This window comes from Ambystoma mexicanum, chromosome 6q (assembly GCF_040938575.1).
Source record: "Ambystoma mexicanum isolate Mex_15411 chromosome 6q, UKY_AmexF1_1, whole genome shotgun sequence".
Taxonomy (NCBI): Eukaryota; Metazoa; Chordata; class Amphibia; order Caudata; family Ambystomatidae; genus Ambystoma; species Ambystoma mexicanum.
In genome coordinates this window covers 1,234,517,422-1,234,526,319 of record NC_090937.1, presented here as the reverse complement: position 1 = coordinate 1,234,526,319, position 8,898 = coordinate 1,234,517,422, and positions in this window count along the sequence as shown.

Sequence of the window (8,898 nt, the reverse complement as noted above, 5' to 3'; positions counted from 1 at the left end):
CACAGCATTTCACCAGAAAGAACATGCTCAGCTTACAAAGACATAGGGTGCATGAAAGTAAACAAACAAGAAAGCCTTGAGTTGTCCCATATGGAACAAGGTAACCTGACATCCACTTTCCACCCGGTATCAACAACTTGAAGTCCACATCAAAGAGCGTGAGCACCAATGACTCCAACACAATCTAAACTCATTAACAGAGTATTCTCTGGCAGTGAAGCACAAGATTTTCCACCAGTGAAGGTTATGCACTCTGTACACAGGGATTAGTCTGCCCTGGGAGGCAGACACAAGTTGGGACATTGATAGCATGCATACAAGTCATGCAAACCCACCATCAGGTGTTATATGGCCGCCAAATCTAGATGAACTCTATCTGTTAAACTAATGCATCCTAGACTCTACCATGATTGTCAACCTTTGATGAACCCTCATTACTAAACTTATGCATTTTAGCCATTATGGTGTTTATCAAACTTAGATGAACCTTCTTTGCTGAACATATGCATTTTAGCCATTATGGTGATTGTCTAACTTAGGTGAACCTTCTTTGCTGAACGTATGTATTTTAGCCATTATGGTGATTGTCAAACTTAGGTGAACCTTTCTTTGCTGAACGTATGCATTTTAGCCATTATGGTGATTGTAAAACTTAGGTGAACCTTCTCTGCTGAACGTATGCATTTTAGCCATCATAGTGATTGTCAAATTTAGGTGAACCTTCTTTGCTGAACGTATGTATTTTAGCCATTATGGTGATTGTCAAACTTAGGTGAAGCCATACTACTTTAACTAGCTACTTACTTTCCTAGCCTCTACGGTGACTTTTGAACTTAGGTGTCACAATATATGGTACAACATCTTCTACTCTAGCAGAATGCATTTTAGCACAACTTTATCAACTTACATCCCACTGCTGTTATTACAATTAATACTGGTAACTATGGACCAATTTAAACATGCACCCTGCCCTACTCTCCATAGAAACTCTAGGCTTCGCGCTAGACTCTCCACCCTCTACGAACCGCAGCCACCTAGCAATGTCTATTTGAACCGCTGCACCATCCCCAAAAACCAACCTAAGAGCTCAACGTATCCTAACCCACAATCACCTGCTAGCACCTAACAAAGGAATCTTTCCTGGTTACCGCTAACACCAACTGTCCACCTAAAACAACCTCCATAACAGGAGCATTGATCAATGCTAGATCAGTCGTGGCCCACGCCACTGAAATAGCCGACCTCCTTACACTAGATAACCTTGACTTCCTAGCAGTCACAGAAACCTGGTTACATGACGCAGCAGGCCCCACCCTCTCCCTAGCAATACCCAAAGAGTACCAACTACTAAGACTAGACTGCCCGAATGCCAGAGGTGGTGGTTTAGCCATCATTGCCAAAACCAACTTGAATGTAAGGTTGACAATTCTACCCACCCTAAAATCCTGCAAACTCCTGACCGCTAAACTACTGATATCCCTGTTCCAAACCCTAACTATCTATCTCATCTACAGGCCACCAGGGCCCTTAGGCCCATTCCAAGAGGCATTATCCAGCCTCTTAGCGAGTAACACAAAAAAGTCATCCCAGACAATGATCCTTGGTGATCTTAACCTAGGTCTCAACGATCCAGATGACAAACAAGTGCAAGCTATTGCTACCATGCTTGAGGGACATGGCCTCACCCAAAAGGTTCTCACCCCCACCCACGACAAAGGGAGAATATTAGACTGGGTAGCCACTTCCAACTGCCCCACTACTATCACCAAAATGACACCCCATCCTTGGACTGACCACTTCTTTATTAATTTCTTCGTAACATTTAACAAGATGCCCAGAATGGAAAAAATTATGGCACCATCTGTTCCCACTAGATCCAGAAAAACCATCACACCTGAAAATATCTTACCCCTTCTCCTCCCAACCATCAATACCCTGCCTACTGATTCTGACCCAGACACCATGGTCAAAATATACAACACCATGGCCATAGCCATGGATACCGTTGCCCCACTGAAGAACTGTAAAAGTAAACAACAATCCCACCTCAATACTTGGTTCACCCCTCACCTAAAAGAACTGAGATTGGAAAAAAGGAAGCTTGAATCTATATGTCAACACATCCCTACAGCTGAAAATAAACTTAAACTCAAATGATGTGCCACTAACTACAAGAAAGCAATCATCCAAGCTAAAAAAGACGTCTATAACGATAGAATCTCCAAAGCATGTTCCAATACAAAGGAATTATTTGCAATCCTGCGAGAACTTGAATCTCCTATACCACCACCTGATAACGTACCCAAAGATAAGCAATGGTGTACCAATATCCAAAATGCCCTCACAAATAAAGTGAAAACACTACAATCAAAAATTAAAATAAAAAAAGCCTCGCTCCCTCTGAGCGAAACGCCCAGCATGCCCACGCCCACGCCCAAACTTAGCCTAACACCCTTCAAATTCGCCAAAGTTTCCACTCTTGAAACTGAAAAAATAATTGCCTCTCTAAAACCATCCAATTGCAAAGCCGATTACTGCCCGGCCCAGTTAATTAAGGATGCTGCCAGAGACCTAGCCCCCTTCGTCGCTAAACTCATCAATGCCTATTTCTCATCTAGCACCATCCCAAGCACCCTAAAAGAGTCCTGGGATCTCCCCCTGCTAAAAAAACAAACCCTAGACCCCTCCATCCCCACCAATTATAGGCCCATCACCATCGTCCCTTTCTTCCTGAAGATAATTGACAGAGTGGCCTATTTCCAAATCCAAAAATACCTGGAGACTAACCAACTCCTTGGAACTCGTCAATCGGGCTTCAGACCTCAGCAAGGTACTCAGACCGCACTTATAGATCTTAAAGCCCAAATTGACGAGCTCATCGATAAAGGAAACACAGCTATGCTACTCCTCCTTGATCTGTCAGCGGCTTTTGACCTAGTGGACCACGTAGTACTTTGCAAACACTTAGCGTCAGCCACCCACTTCTCAAGTGAAGCTATAGCCTGGGTCCAATCCTTTCTTGACAATAGGAGCATGCAAGTCTTCTCCACCTTAAACTCTGCAGACCCTATCCAGACAACATGTGGAGTCCAACAGGGCTCCTGTGTCTCGTCAACGATGTACAATATCTTTACTAAACCTCTATTCGATATATTGGACAGACTGGGTGTCACCTACACAAATTATGCAGACGACACCCAGATCCTTATCCCCCTTTCGGGCAATTTCATTATGGATACAGCTTTAGTAAACAAAATGTACACCCTCATTCAGGCATGGATGGCAACCCATAGCCTCTGCCCGAATGACAAAAAAACAGAGATCCTTATTCTAGGCTCACCCAATAACTTAAAAAAAACTTGATTCCAACTACAGCTCCTTCAATATTGATGGCAATATAATCCCTGTCTCCAAAGAGGTGAAGACCCTTGGTTTCTATCTGGACGCCACCTTGTCCCTAAGGAAACAAGTGAACTCCCTAGACTCATCCACCGCCTACGCTGGTAAACTTATTAAAGCATGCAGACCCTTCCTCTCACCAGCTAGCTGCATTATCTTAGCCAATGCACTGATCCTCTCAAAATTGGATTACTGCAATGCACTGTATGTAGGCGCAAATAAATACATCATCAATAAACTTCCAACCCTACAAAACAACGCGCTCCGAATGGCCCTGAACCTCCCAGCCAGAGAGCACATCTCAAATGTGTGCAGAAACTACAATTGGCTAAAAATCAGTGATAGGATCACCTTCAAAATTGTCACACTAACATTCAAATGTCTGAACAATGCAGCCCCCATAACTTAGTTATAGAATAATATGAAAAACAACTGCACGACCAACCAGAACAGCCAACTCTTTCTGCCTCCAAACCCCTAGAGTCCGACAAAAAAAAACAGGAGGCAATAGCTTACCTGTGCAAGCAGCTCAATACTGGAACGCCCTACCGCTTGAACTAAGAAGGGACCAGCCCTACAACAGCTTCAGGCACCATACCCGCACCTGGCTCAGACGCAATGACCATTGAAACCTGCGACCGCTCACACTGCGACTCTCACTTGCAAAATGTACATAATGTATTCACTGTTTATAATATGCTACCCTCTATCCATGTAAAGAATGTATATAATGTAATTACTGTATATACTATATGTTACCTACAACCTATAATCTGCCACCTGTAACCAAGCTCTAAGTATTCTTGTTATTCTGTGCGCCCAGCTACCCAAGGATTTTCTGGTGCCCTATAAATAAATAAACAAACAAACACATGTGACTTTGGGTCACCCAGTACATAGGGGAGAGAAAGGGACACCAAGTGAGGAGGTGAACGTCTGGGGAGTGGAAGTACAAGTGGAGGAGTGCATATGAAGGATGAAAGAAGGGAAGAGGGAGAACAGAGACAGTGAAGAATGCTGAGCTGTGTAGCAGAGAGAGAGAGAGAGAGGGATTGGGAAGCAAGAAGGAGAATGCCTGGTCGGGAGATGAGGAGAGAGATTAGTGCAGTTAGAGTGGGTGAGGGGTGAGAGAAGGTGGCAAAGAGAACAAGACATAGACAGAAGGACAGGAAAATAAGTCAGCTGGGGCAGAGAGCCCAGGAGCCACACTGATGTAAACATAGCACAGGTTGGGGTTGAAGAAGGACAATAGGGGGTGAGGCTGAAAGGCGGACTGGGAAACAAAGGCTACCTGCTAAAAGCGACTCCTCAGCTTCTCATCATCAAAACAACATGGTCAACACACCATGGCATGCAACCCATAAAGACCCATGTCCTTAATATCCAGACAAATAAGACTGCTACACCGCGACTCCAGAATCTGCACAACCCACCAACCCCACCCCCCTACCCTAATGGACTCCCCAGTTCATAAACAGATCATCAATCTCCAGCTGATTCTTTACCCTCAAACAGATCAGACACCCTGGACGAGCCATTCCCAGGAAGGGGACAGGGATCATAGGGTATAGCGCAGGTACTTGCAGGGACAACAGATGAACAGAAGCTATGGGGAGGAGATGATGTTCCACATGTATGTGCTGACAATGTACAGACACATACAGTGCAGTTACTCACAGTACTGGATTTGAACAATTTATGGAAACAAAAGTCATGCAATACATTGAAGAAGAGAGAAGATACAGAAAAACAACACTAACCAACAAATGACTTCTGAGGGAAACACAGGTAAAGGCTATCAGGGGCCCTTGTGTAGAAACAGGTATAAACTAGATGGCACAAGTGCGCTAAACCAGTACTGTGGTAAGCAGGGAGATATATGTGTTCAATTGTACACCCTTTGGCCAGGCACCCTGCTGGCAAAAACAAGCAAGACTCATGAAAACCAACAAAGCGATGACCAGCAGGGCACCCACAGCAGGGCAATCTTGGCTGTGGCATTGCATGGGCTGTGGCATATGTCTTGCCTTGGGGAAGGAAAGAGACTTATTTCTTCTACCATATGGATGAAAGGTGGCCCATCACATGGCTGATGCTGAGTGGGAGGGAGTATCAGAGTGTGGGAGCCTTGATGGAGAAAGAGGCAGGTCAAATTCAAGTTGAATTGAGGGAATGGATCACAAGAAGTTGTGCAGTGTCTGATGTGAGTCATCTGTAGTATTGTCAGGCTGTGAGCCACTGCTCGACGAAGTCAAGTCACATCTTGTGGAGGACCCACTTGATACAAATGGGCATGTAGGTGGTGCATTGGACAATGGAACGTAAGTGGAGCAGAGTGCATGAGTCATGTGCACTCTAGGGTTGAGTGCAAAGATGAGGCAGGCTATGTTGTTTAGGATCTGTAGTAGCAATGGAACGCTTTACCTCTCTCAATCTGCTCCAAACCTACCTTTTCTTCCGTCCACTATTCCCTCAAATGTCTCCTCTCCATTACGCACCATGAAACCGTCCCCACCTTGCATTCTCTACCCTTCCCTTGAATCTTCCCTATGATTCTCTCTTCCGCCTTCGCCTTATCCTTCCTCATGTTCACCCAATTGCCCTCCTGTTTTTTCCCTCCTCCTTCCTTCCTCACCCCTTGCCCCTTCCCCTACAGATTAATTGCTCTACTTACTGTTTTTATTGGTTTGATTTATGATTGTAAATTGCTTCTACTGGTATATTGTTCTATGTATTCTGTTGTTTTAATGTAAAGCGCTTTGGATGAAAGTGCTATATAAACAAAATAAAGTCAAATACAAATGATAGGCAGGGCTGTACACATAAGTGAAATAAGAGCAGTCTAGACTGGAGATGATAATCACCAACACTGATGTGACTCTTTGAGGGTAGGACAGCCAAGGGAATTATCATTCAAGGATGTGGAGGTGTACATGAGAGGATCTACAAGCAGCGTTCATGTTGTGAGCGTTCCGTCATAATCCATGGTGCATCAAAGCTACTTCCCTCAGCTGTTTGCTGTGGGAGTGTGTAGTAAGGAGCACAGCCAGTGGGTGGCTTGGTGGAAGAGTGCAGTGTCACTACAAACATGATCTGGCTCTCAACAGTATGCATGAGGAGGTGGCTAGCTGGCAGGCAGTTTATTGAAAAGTGTGTTTCCCTGAGGCAAGGTCATGATGGTGAGCTGCCGTGTTCTTGGTAATCTGTGAATGGATGCATGTGTAAGACATGTAGCTTTAGCAATACAGTTCATGTAAGTGAATAAGGGTGTGTAGTGGGCTCAGGCACAGGTTGAAGATAAGGTTAGACAGGGAGTACAACTGCAGGACCCTGAAGGAGACATGGGCGGGGAGAGGAGAGGGGTGGTAGTAAGAAGAACTGAGAATGGTCAGCGAGGCAAGAGTTGAAGAATCTAAATGCAGAGTACATGATACCCCAAGATTCGAGTCTGAGGATGTAGATACTGTAATTGAATGTGTCAACAACTGGCAATGGCTTAAGGGGGGGTGAGTGCTGCACAGTCACCTGAGTCTGTTTTCCATTGTGGAAGTGCCACCAGAAACACACTGCATATGCATGGATGAACTCACATCTGCACTGACAGTCACCATCCAAAAATCACATGACCAATACAAATCCTTTGTGTGGCACTGCATGCCATTATCGTGGTGCACACTTAACCAGCCATTGACATGATTGACAGTGCACAACCTTACCTGCCGACAGATCCTTCCTGAGGTGATTCCCTCATCACCTCCACCGAAATATGTTCCTCCACATTTGTGAATGGAGGGCTAGTGCCCAGCAGAGGGAATGGTTACTAGGGTGGTAAAAGGGTTATGGGTGGACCTCACAAGGAGTGCAGTCAAAGGATGAGACAGGATCCCTGCAAAAACTTTGGACATTGTATTTCACCAGCTATAAAGTAATTATTGCAGACTGCACATATGAACTACAATTTTAAGAGACTTGACTGTAACATGGCTGCATGACCAGTCCTTCACTCATAAAGGCCTCTCAAGGTTCAAATAAAAAAGCAAATTCTGCACATCCGGGATAGGATTGAAAAAAGAAATGTATCCATCACAGACCGTGGTGCAACAAATAACTTTGATGTGTCCATCCTGAACAGGGGTGAAACAAATCAAAATGTGTCCACCCTGGTCGTGTGATATCATGTTATTGTTGGCAAGATCGCATTTACACATTTTCACAACCTAGACATAAATTACATCTTAGGATCATCAAGTAGGGTTGCAAGATGCAAAGGGATATTTCTTCTTTTTAAAGACTTTTTTTACTTTCAAACACAGACTACCTCGTCACTCACGCATGAGCGTAGTGACGTCATTACCCTCAAACACCATATATAAAAGGTGACTGTAAGCCGATACTGAAGCAGTCGTTCCTGATCATCCGTGACACCAGGAGGACTATACAGTTATCTGGAGTTGCAGTCACCACAAGTAAGTTTTAGACAGGGTTCATACGTGTTCCCTTATCTGTTACACCTCTGAGTCTTAGTTCTGATGAAACTTAACCTTGTTTCCTCAGATTTATTCTTGGATGAAAGTTCCAGTTTCCACTTGCTACCTATTGGTATTATGAAGCGAGACCTAAAAGAACTAAAAAGTGGAGCATCCTACATAAAACCCTATTAGACCTGTTTTTGGACTTACTGCAATCAAGAGTACTAATTGGTAAGACATAGAACCCCTTGCTCATTCCTTTTTGGGCATCTTCAAGTTATTTCAGCCTTCTTACCATGACTATATGTATAATGTTTTCGAAATTGACTACGATGGAACGCAGTATCCAAGCGGGAAAATAGGAACTGCCTGCCTTCCTGCATCAATTACTAAAACATTTTTAAAAAAAAGCTATTACAAGGTTAGCATCCCCCCTTCTTTTGACAAACTCTCAATCTTATGGTGTCTATCCAACAAATTGGTCTAACAATAGTGGCACTCTAGAGGAACACAGTAAGACACACGACCGCTCCCCGGTTTTTCTTTGCCTATAAAAAGTTGATAAAAAACTATTAAGTCGCACCAATCGACTGTTATCACCCAGACACTTTCTTACCAGGGAGATCCCATCAAGAGTTGTATCTGCCACAGTGTCTAATATATGCTGGTAGCCAATTGTTTGTCTAACTCATTGAAGATGCTTTGAATATTGTAAATATTGACAAGAATATCATAAGACAATAACAGAGGCGTTGCTAGGGGGTGGCTAAGGGGGTTATAGCCCCTGGTCTTTTGGTTGTAGCCCCGGATAGAATCTCAGGGGCTACAACCAAAAGTGTAGCTAGCCCCCAGTCCCGACAGTTCCAACATTAGCGTAGCCCCTGGTCTTTTCCAGACCTAGCAACACCCCTGGACAATAACAATGTATTTTCCTCACTTTGAATGTATTACTGCAAATATGATACATGAGCCTTACAACATGTATTTATTCTATTATTTTTCTAGAGTCACTGAAAAATTACTTTGGACC